This window comes from Calidris pugnax, unplaced genomic scaffold, assembly GCF_001431845.1.
Source record: "Calidris pugnax isolate Ruff unplaced genomic scaffold, ASM143184v1 scaffold188, whole genome shotgun sequence".
Lineage (NCBI taxonomy): Eukaryota > Metazoa > Chordata > Aves > Charadriiformes > Scolopacidae > Calidris > Calidris pugnax.
The window spans coordinates 13185469-13194778 of NW_015091257.1; positions in this window are offsets into that span (position 1 = coordinate 13185469).

Genomic DNA, 9310 nt, shown 5'->3' on the forward strand with positions numbered 1-9310 from the left:
TCTGCATATCTGGTTTTAAGCTTGACAGCTGAAATAAGTTCTGTATTATCCTGCAGTTTTCAGGACTGGGCCATGCCTTTCATTTAGGTCAGTGCAGTTTTCATTGTGCACGGTAAGAGGGAAAGTGTCTGCGTTCCACTTGTCACACGGGATGAACGCAGGTAGATCTCTTCATGTTCACGGTGAATTTTGTAGGCCTTTGTAGCCCAAATGTGTCATAACAATGTTTCGTAAGTCAGTACGCTGGTGTTTTCTTAACAACATCATGCCAAGCACTGGGAAGCAAACAAAAAGATTGTTAGGAAGTTTCTTAGAAGAAGCTAATCTTGCAGATTTTGGAATTAACCTTGGAAAAACAGGGAAAAAGTAAGTGATTCCTGGGCTATCATTAGCTTAGAACAGTATACAGCTTTCTTCTGAGATAGCAACATCTCTAGTTAATTCTTTGCACTGAAGAATCCTCTTCAACTCTTATTTAACTAATCCACTTGGTAGTGGTGAATATGTGTATGGAATTTTTTGATTCAGTAACTTGTTTAGAGGAGGAGAAAGAGGAAAGATCATAAAATCCCAGAATAACAAAAATGTAGTAAAATGTTCCCCTACATTTTTATTTGCTCGTGTACAACAGTTCTCTAAAGAAAGTTAACCAAAGCTTTCAATTTCCTAAATTCTTTCAGTAAATTTTGAATTTCCTTAGTTTGTCACTTCAGTTGGGTCATAAACTTATTTTTTTTATCTCCTTGCTGTTCGGTTACCTTGGTGTTTGTTTGGTGGGGTTACTTGTGTAGCGCTGAAGCGCAGGATGTCAATTTTAACCTCACACATTTAAAGAATAACCCAGTACAGGAACATATCACCTGACCACCAGATGCATCCTTGAACTCTTGGCCGCTCACATTTTATTGACTTTTGCTTTGCAATAGCTGTTACATAAATGGGAACGAAGTGTGTCTGGTTATTCAACGGTGGCTGCTGAGAAATAGCAGCCACATCGGGTCCTTCATCCATGTGCTGGATCTAGAGTTTGGTTGAACAATTACAGCGTCAAAAACCACACTGATAAGGGTCTGGGTTTTGATTCAGCAGAAGTTGTATTCTCTGGCCTGATGCCATTTGTCTCAGCACATGCTGACTCTGATATATCTATAACAACAGTACAGTAGCCTACTCTTAAATAATGTTACCCATTGGTAGGCTTTTGTTCCAAATTTTCAATGCTTTTTTCCCTTTGTTTTAAATGATCAGGGCTTTAGGGGTTTTTTTTAGATCACAGAATCATAAAATTGTCTAGGTTGGAAGGGACCTTTAAGATCATCTATTCCAACCATCAACCTAACTGGAAAAAAAAAAAAACCTCCAACAAAAAAACCCACATCACTAAACTGTTTCACTGAGCACTATGTCTACTCGTCTCTTCACTACCTCCAGGGATGGTGCCTCAACCACTTCTCAGGCAGCCCATTCCAATGCTTGGTAACCCTTTCAGTGTAAAACTTGTTCCTAATATCCAATCTGAACCTCCCCTGGTGCAACTTGAGGCCATTTCCTCTTGTCCTGTCGCCTGTGACTTGGGAGAAGAGACCGACCCCCACCTCTCTACAGCCTCCTTTCAGGTAGTTGTAGAGAGTGATAAGGTCTCCCCTCAGCCTCCTTTTCTCCAGGCTGAATAACTCCAGCTCAGCGTTCCAACTTTTTAAATGAAATGGGAAGTAACAGCAAAATAATTTTTTGCTATATCTTCTTTCTATTATATTGAAGTTAGTAATTTCAGAAAACAACAGTTCCTACAAAAGCATCAGAAGACATGCATGGCTTCATTTTCTTCTCAGTATAGCCCAGTATCGGCTCTATATATATACATATAAAGACCATGCATGCATATAAATGCAAACCCACATCTATTAGTGTGTCTAAATATATTCAAAAAATCATAATGTTCTTTTCCTTTTCAGCTGTTACTTTTAACTAGATACCGTTCCAGGAGGAGGAGCAACCAAAATAATTATCATTAGTTTGTCACTCTATCATTTTTAATGAGACAGCGCTCTGTAGAAATTATCTTGAAGAATGAATCACTTGCCTCGTTTCTCAAAAGCCTGGTTTTCATTATGGCACAGATTGGGAACGTTTTCCTTTGCTGATTCAGGGATTCATGAAGCTATGACAAACCTCTCCAGATACACTTTGGGAGGTATGCTTAATCCAAAACTACCTGGGCAGAAAGGTTGTTTTATCACAGTGTTATTCTGAAAAAGTAGGGAAAGACAGAAGAAAAACGCAGTTAGCTAAGGGTTGTATATAAAATTAAAAGAATAAAGATTTGATGCCTGGTTTGATATACGATGCTCTAAAGAAAACCATGTTTAGTGTGGGGGTTTTTTAATTGTATGCATGCACAAAACCTTAATTCTGCAGTTGCTTTTATTTATTTGTTCTCTTGGCTATGGTTTCCATACTCAGATGTGAAGGTTTCAGAGCCAGATAAAGCTGGTGCTTCTCTGCATTTCCTGTCCTTCCCAAGAAGAAACGAGGCCAGTTTAACTCAGTCAAATAATGGCCAGAGAATAGGTTGATGACGCCCAGCTTCTTGTCCCACTTACTTCAGAAATGTTTTCGTGCTGGCCATGCGCCCTTTCGTGACTTTGATGCCTGCAATTTAAACATCAAACAGTTTTGCTTTGGCTGGATCATCACCGCCTCGCATCCTGCGTCATGTGTAACAAGACTTTCAAGCCCATCGTGTGTTGGGTGGATGAAAAGTGCTGCTGTAAGAGCATTACTGGGGTGGAGAGGAGCCGCCACAGACATTTAGCCTGGATGTGGAAACAACAATCTCTCTCGTTGGGATGTGGCGCCAAAGCATTAGTGGGAATGGGGATGAAAGAGCTGAAACCAGTGTCCAAGCAGGCAAAAATACTGGCGCACAGGATCTTTCGGGTGGAGGAACCAGGCCCTAACTGTACTGAACAGTTAAAGTCTCTCTGGCTATACATATATTAGTTAACTGATGTGTCTGAGCTCGTGTTGAAAGCTGAAGTGCCTATAAACAAGTTAGAAAGACCCCTAAAAATGTTTGCTCCGAGCTAATTGGCAATCTCTCCATCTGCTCCTGGCCAATGAGTTACTCCCAGTGGAGCTGGCGAGCCACCCAGCTTTGGAGGCCGACACTGAGGGGTACAGCGGGGAATGGTCCACATCCCCTCAGTCTGGGTGCATCTGGATCACCAGATGTAACTCACAGCAGCAAGCATAGCTTCTGGCTTAGGTATCCTGCCTCCAGTCCTGGCTGGTGTAAACAAGGACAAGAGCAGCAGTAGGGTGAGCAGCACCAGGTTCATCCAGACCAACTGCCTGCCTCGTCACAGTGAGCCAAGGCTGGTGGCTGGCATCCGAATTCTCTTTACAAGTACCTTTGCATGAACCTGTAGCTGCCTGTAGCTGCCTGTAGCTGCCTATCATCCATACAAATGTCCAGATCCTTTTTTAATCTAGTTCATTGTTTCGTTGGTATTGGGGGAAAATTCATTTCTTAATGTGTGACAGGGAAAAATCTTTTTATTGGCTATAAATGTCCCGCTTTGTAATTTAACTTAACTCCGTGTGACATAGGAAAACAGAAGGTCCTGACTTTGCTTTCTTTTCATCATGTCTCACTTGTTATTTTCTTGAGCCAAGGGAGCAATTTCAGACTTTCCACTCCTGTCACTTAACCCCTGCCAGCAACTAGGACCATGTAGCCATTCACTCACAGGATAGGGAGAAAAGGGAGAAAAAGGGAAATAACCTAATGGGTTGAGATAAAGGCAGTTTAACAGAACAGTAACAGAAGAGGAAATAATAATAATTATGGTAAAAGAATGTACAAAACTGTGATGCAACACAATTGCTCACCACCCGATGATCGATTGCCCAGCCCGTCCCAAGCTGTGATGCCAGATTCCTGCCCCCTGGCCAACTTCCATTTATATACTGAGCATGATGTCTGTGGTACGGAATACTCCTTTGGCCAGCTTGTCCTTTCTGTGCTCCCCCTCAGCTTCTACAGGAAGCTGAAAAAGTCCTTGACTTAGGTAAACATCACTTAGCAACAACTAAAACCATTACGCATTGTCAGAATTAGTCTCATACTAAATCCAAACACAGCAGCTACTAGGGGAAAAAAAAAAATAATGCTATCCCAGCTGAAACCAGGACAGCCCCCAATAATTTGTGACAGCTTTCCTTAAAGCTCATTATGTTCAAAGTTCATTTTCAGGGAAGGAAATGTGACACGTGCAACAAGCACGTAGGACCACAAGCACCACCCAGCTGACACATGCTGGTTTCATTTTCTGTATCGCTCCTCATCCTATTCCTTATGTACTCTGCCATCTTGGGGGTTTTATTTTTCGTAGTCAGCCAGTACATGTTTGCAATATTGTCTGCATTGGGCCCCGGTCAATTTCCCAAGTAGTCATCATTTAATTTTTGGATCCTGTAAAGTAGAAGAGTGGTGATTTGGGTTGTTTCATTTGCATGGTTTGTATTTTTCTGTTTCCCTCCTGCCTTCATTTTCATTTTTGATTGGTCATCCTGTGAAAAGTCACATTGGAAGAATTATAGTTCCTACTCAGTAGAGTGGTGCAATTGACACGCCTTCGGGACGGGATGCTATCCAGAGGGACCTGGACAAGCTCAAGAAGTGGGCTCATGTGAAACTCATGAGGTTCCACAAAGCCAACTGCATCTGGGTTGGGACAACCCCCAGTATCAACACAGGCTGGGGGATGAAGGGATGGAGAGCAGCCCTCCCAAAAAGGACTTGGGGGTACTGGTGCATGAAAAGCTGGACATGACCCGACAACATGCGCTCACAGCCCAGACGGCCAACTGTATCCTGGGCTGCATCTAAAGAAGCATGGTCAGCAGGTCAAGGGAGGTGATTCTGCCCCTCTACTCCGCTCTGGTGAGACCCCGCCTTGTGTTCAGCTCTGGAGCCCTCAGCACAGGAAGGACATGGACCTGTTGGGGCGGGTCCAGAGGAAGGTCACAAAAATGGTCAGAAGGATGGAGCACATCTCCTGTGAGAACAGGCGGAAAGAGTTGAGCTTGTTCAGCCCAGAGCAGAATCCTTACAGCAGTCTTCCAGTACTTAAAGGGGGCCTACATGAAGGATGGGGAATAGATTTTTAGAAGGGCTTGCTGCAATAGGACCAGGGATAATGGTTTTAAACTAAAAAAGGAGAGATTTAGACTAGATACAAGGAAGAAATTTTTACAATGAGGGTGATGAAACACTGGCACAGGTTTCCCAGAGAGGTGGTAGAATTCCCCTTCCCTGGAAACATTCAAGGCCAGGATGGGACAGGGCTCTGAGCAGCCTCATCTAGTTGACAATGTCCCTGCTCATTGCAGGGCCTTTGGACTAAATGACCTCTAAAGGTCCCTTCCAACCCAAACTATTCTGTGATTCTGTGAGTACCAGAAGGAAAGCATTCCAAGAAAAGTTCTGGTAGAATTTTGTTGAAAGCAATCATCATAGTAATCACGATAAAAATGACAAAATTAAATTTGGTGCTGTGTTTCACTAGTTTCCTGACTGCCTTACATATTGTAACAATGCTGGGAGAAAATAAATGCTATCTTTATTTCATAATTTCTCGATTGTCATTGTTTAGAGTTTTAAACATCTTGTTCTAGTTGTCACCCTACTGATGTGTTTAAAAAAATAATGAAGCAACTTATTTTTTGCCAAGTTGCCTAGGAGTCCCCACCCCAATGAAGACAAGGGAAGTACTCAAGAGAGTTGTCAAACTGACCCCTTACACGTACAGGGTTCGTGAAGTTAGACTGTTCTTAAGTGTGCTAATAACCACATCACTTGGATGTAGCCCATAAAAGTTGATTACCCTGAAAACTTAGAAAAAGTTGATGACTAAAGATTTTTACCAATGGATGCGTAGTTATATCCTAATAATAATGCTAAAAAAGAAGTCATTTTCTTAATAGTTCAGCTTTCTGCCTGTCAAAACATGAAACCAACACTTCTGATGCGCAATAATTAATCAGCTTCTTGGCAATGGCCTTTTGGGTGGACTATCTGCTTGGCTGCTCCTACTGCATAGTCCATGACTGTTCCTCCCTCGCACGAGCAATCTCCAGCAGGGTCATGAAGAGGGCACAACTGCAAATATGTTCTCATCCTCCAGCCAGTACATGTGTCTACTTGCAGGAGCACAATATGACTTTCCAGTGCTGTTGATATACATTTTGCTGGTAAGTGCATGTTTTAAGGAAGTCAGTTCAGAAAAGCACATAAAGAGACACAGGGAGAGAACCATAAACGTAGCTGAAAATGCTAAAAAGTAGTTATTTTGCTCAATTTCACATTTGTCTTCTTCAGAGGGCAATGGCACTGAGCCATCTGTGCACCAGAGATCTGTGAGTGAGTTTGGGAGCTGATGGTACTTCTCTCACTCTGCCTGCATCAGCTATCCTCAAAAAACCCTACACTTCTGTAAAGATTAACTTACTAGGAAGCACTATCTTTATTTACAAAACAATTATAATTGATCTGTATTACTGTATCAGCAGAAAAAAAAACCCTGCCATTTCAAGTGTGAAAGGAATTACTGCTGGAAATCTATTCTCTAACATCCGGTAGTTCTTGAAAAAAACTTTGTCCCCCTTGACAGAACAGCCTCATGCCTGCTTCTGCTGCACAATGTGTGCTAACCACTCTGGCACCCAATTTCACCAAAATAGGCCTTACAATGAAGTTTATTACTGTAAAGGCTTACAGCCAGCAAAGAATCAACTCTGAGGTTCTTCATTCTGTTCTCTCTCAGTGTAGCTCGTATTTGTAATTAATCTTCCTTCTATTCCGAAAAGTGCCTGTCTAGGGAAGGAAAGGAGGGTGCAAGGGTAATTTATGTTTTGCTACATACACACACACACACACATATATATATACACTCTCACATAATGCTTGGGACACACTAAAAAGAAATCTTAAAGCCCTATTTTGAGGACTCCATGAGCCATCCTGGAATCAGCCAGAGCATATTTGCCTGGATATCTTGCTACTCTCTAATGGAAGGGCTGCATGGGGAAAATCCTAAAGCATCAACATTCTGCTGGGGGGAGAGGAGAGGCCCTTTTTTCTTTTTCCAAGAATTGTACCAGTATTATGCCAGTTTGTAAAAGAACAAGTGTTATTTGGGGGGAGAAAACTCCATCTAAAGATTGGGATGATAGCCAAAAATGTAAAATTATTTTTCATCTTGAAATTAGCAAATGAATAGTTCTGGTGTGCATAGATTGAGGCTGTAAAGACAAAGCAGGTACTGATTTAGAGAAGCCACTTTACTCAACGCAAATATCCACTCTGCCTGTTCTCTGAAGTAGTAAGTATTTAGGGAGGTTTAGAGTGATATTTTTATTCGGTAATTACATGAAAGAACATCAAGGTTCCCCTCGTGTTATGAAGAGGTTTGGTTTATTTCCCTGGAAAGCAGAAACGTGTATTTCCAGGATGTTTGCTTGTATCAGTTTTAAGTCATCCTACAGCAGCCCACGTGCACATGAAATTGGTGCTGGGTTCAAAGGACTGCACGTGTGCCTCAGCAGCTTTATTCTTTCCTCTAGCATGTGTTGCCTTCCCTTCTTCCACAGAAGCAACCCTTGAACCCAGAGCAGCCTTCCCACAAAGCAGGATGTGAAGAGGTGAAGGGCTTGGCCAAGGCAAGGCCCGTAGCCCATGGCCATGCTCCTAGGAATGGCTCCAAGTGACTTCTCCAGCTGTGCCAGCTGAGAAAGACAGTTCCATCTGCAGCCCTGGCCCTGGAGACATCTGCTAAGCCTTTCCTGGCAGAACTGCCTTGCGCAGCCTGGGTTTCCCTCACGACAGATGTCCAACTTTTCCTCCAGGAGCAGCTGCCCCACTCCCGGCTTCCCACCGCAGCCACACCACGGGGCTTCAAAGCCATGACAAATGCAGCAACAGCTACAAACAAGGAGGAAGAAAGCTGGAGGCAGGGCGTGGTGATCTGTCTCCCATAACATCCTCATAGGTAAGCTTAGGAAGTGTGGGTTAGATGAGTGGGCCGTGAGGCGCACTGAGAACCGGCTGAATGACGGAGCTCAGAGGGTTGTGATCAGTGGTGCAAGGTCAAGCTGGAGGCCTGTAACTAGTGGTACTCCCCAGGGGCCAGTACACTGGGTCCGGTTGTGTTCAATATATTCGTCAACAACCTGGTTGAGGGCACAGATTGTACCCTCAGGGAGTTTGCTGATGACACAAAACTGGGAGGGGTGGCTGACACACCAGAAGGTTGTGCCGCCATACAGTGAGACCTAGACGGGCTGGAGAGTTGGGTAGAGAGGAACCTAATGAAGTTCAAGAAGGGCGAGGTCCTGCACCTAGAGAGGAATAAACCCATACACCAGTACAGGTTGGGGGCTGACCTGCTGGAAAGCAGCTCTGCAGACAGAGACCTTGGAGTCCTGGTGGACAACAGGATGACCATGAGCCAGCAATGTGCCCTGGTGGCCAAGAAGGCCCATGGCATCCTGGGGTGCATTAAAAAGAGCACGGCTAGCAGATCGAGGGAGGTCATCCTCCCCCTCTACTCTGCCCTGGTGAGGCCCCATCTGGAGACTGTGTCCAGTTCTGGGCTCCCCATTTAGAATCATAGAATCGTCTAGGTCTAGGTTGGAAGGGACCTTAAAGGTCATCTAGTCCAACCATCAACCTAACTCTGACAAAAAAATAAATAAGAAATAGGAAATAAAAATCACTAAACCATATTCCTGAGGCGGCTAGCAGATCGAGGGAGGTCATCCTCCCCCTCTACTCTGCCCTGGTGAGGCCCCATCTGGAGACTGTGTCCAGTTCTGGGCTCCCCATTTAGAATCATAGAATCGTCTAGGTCTAGGTTGGAAGGGACCTTAAAGGTCATCTAGTCCAACCATCAACCTAACTCTGACAAAAAAATAAATAAGAAATAGGAAATAAAAATCACTAAACCATATTCCTGAGGACCATGTCTACCTGTCTTTTGAACACCTCCAGGGATGGTGCCTCAACCACTTCCCTGGGCAGCCTATTCCAATGCTGGATAACCCTTTCAGTGAAGAAATGTTTCCTAATATCCAATCTAAACCTCCCCTGGCACAACTTGAGGCCATTTCCCCTTGTCCTACCTCCTGTGACTTGGGAGATGAGACCGACCCCATCTCTCTACACCCTCCTTTCAGGTAGTTATCGAGCGCAATAAGATCTCTCCTCAGCCTCCTCTTCTCTAGACTGAACAACCCCAGCTCCCTC